At 40.1% G+C, this 1,659-nt stretch overlaps 1 pseudogene; it reads right to left on the reverse strand.

Annotated features, from left to right (window-relative positions):
• Positions 1-1,336: 1,336 nt before the first annotated feature.
• LOC118607568 lies at positions 1,337-1,454 on the reverse strand (annotated as a pseudogene).
• Between the last annotated feature and the right edge of the window lie 205 nt (positions 1,455-1,659).

The following is a 1,659-nucleotide window of genomic DNA, read 5'->3' on the forward strand; positions in this document are numbered from 1 at the left end:
CTGAGTGGAAGAAACAGAGTCAAAGTTCGGAGGGTAGAAATGAAAGGATTATGCCTAGGAGATGGGAAAAGGAAAGGCAGGCAGGTAGGGATGGTACAAGAAAGTCTCAGGACTCCTGATATAGGAAAATGGATCAAGAGTAATACTATTATCAAAGACCAGAACACACAACAGGGTGTATTTGTGGAGAGAATGAGTTCTCTGTAAGACCTGTAAGGGTGTGTTTTTAGTGGGTGAGAGAAAATGGGAGTCTGAAACTTAGTGGAAAGAAATCTGGAGGTATCATTTGGGGCTCCTTATGAACTAGAGGAGGGCTGAGATCTTGGTGATGAATGACCTTAGTGGTGGGGGAGGAGTTTAGAGCAGAGGTCTTTTAAAAGCTGAGGACACCAGGATGACCTCTGCATGCTCAAACTGAACAGGGTAGAAAGGAAGGAAGGAATCAAAAAAGCAGATGGCAAGAAGACACATCTCCCTTAGGCTTAAAAATAGTCAATGTACTTTGCATTGACTAGCCTCTGGTACCTCCTCTCTCCTACGGACACATAGGTGCTTTCTTTTTATTGTTGTAAAGTACACATAACATAAAATTTGCCATCTTTGCCATTTAAAAACATTCCATTCAATGACATTTAGTACATTTACATTGCTGTACAACTATTACCACCATCTGTCTTCAGAACTCTTTTTGTCTTGTGAAACTGATACTCTCTTCCCATTGAACAGTAACTCCCCATTCCCCTCTCCCCAGCCTCTGACACCCATCATTCCACTTTCTGTCTCTATAGATGCGAATACACTAGGTGTCTCATACATGTGGAATCATACAGTATTTGTCTTTCTGTGAGTGGCTTATTTTACTTACCAAAATTTCCTCAAGTTTCATTCATGTTGTAGCATGTGTCTGTCAGAATGTCTTTTTTTTTTAAAGGCTGAATAATATTCCATTGTATGGGTAAACTACATTTTGCTTATCCATTCTTCTGTCAATGAATGTCTGAATTGCTTCTACCTTTTGTCTATTGTGAATTATGTTGCTACAAACAAGGGTGTAAAAATATCTCTTTGAGACCCTGCTTTCAGTTCTTTTGGATATATATCCAGAAGCAGGATTGCTGGATCATATAATAGTTTATTTTTAAGTTTTTGAGAACCCACCATACTGTTTTCCACAGTAGCTGTATCATTTTGCATTCCCACCAAGAGTGTGTGTTCCATTTTCTCCATATCCTCACCAACTTTTACCTTCTGGTTTTTGTTTGTTTGTTTGTTTGTTTGTTTTGATAGTAGCCATCTTAATGACTGTGAGGTTGTCCATAGATGCTTTTTTTTAAAATGCCTACAGCACCTGTTATTTCTAGGTGGTCTCCCACCCAAGAACTAACCAGGCCCGCCCTGCTTAGCTTCCGAGATCAGGCGAGATCGGGTCCATTCAGGGTGGCTTGGCCATAGACCATAGATGCTTTTTGGATGAACATTAGTTTGTGTTATTTTGTGTGGTCAAGTACAAAGTACAATATATCCTGGGGCAGCAGCAAAAAGGCCATTGGAAATTTCCTAAGGCAACTTAGAGACCTCAGACTCAAGGGTGCTAATGAATATGTTTGATCACAGTGGAAAGAAGTGAGGCATTGGTGAATGTTCTTAGAAGCCCTTGAA

This window comes from Rousettus aegyptiacus, unplaced genomic scaffold (assembly GCF_014176215.1).
Source record: "Rousettus aegyptiacus isolate mRouAeg1 unplaced genomic scaffold, mRouAeg1.p scaffold_m13_p_8, whole genome shotgun sequence".
Lineage (NCBI taxonomy): Eukaryota > Metazoa > Chordata > Mammalia > Chiroptera > Pteropodidae > Rousettus > Rousettus aegyptiacus.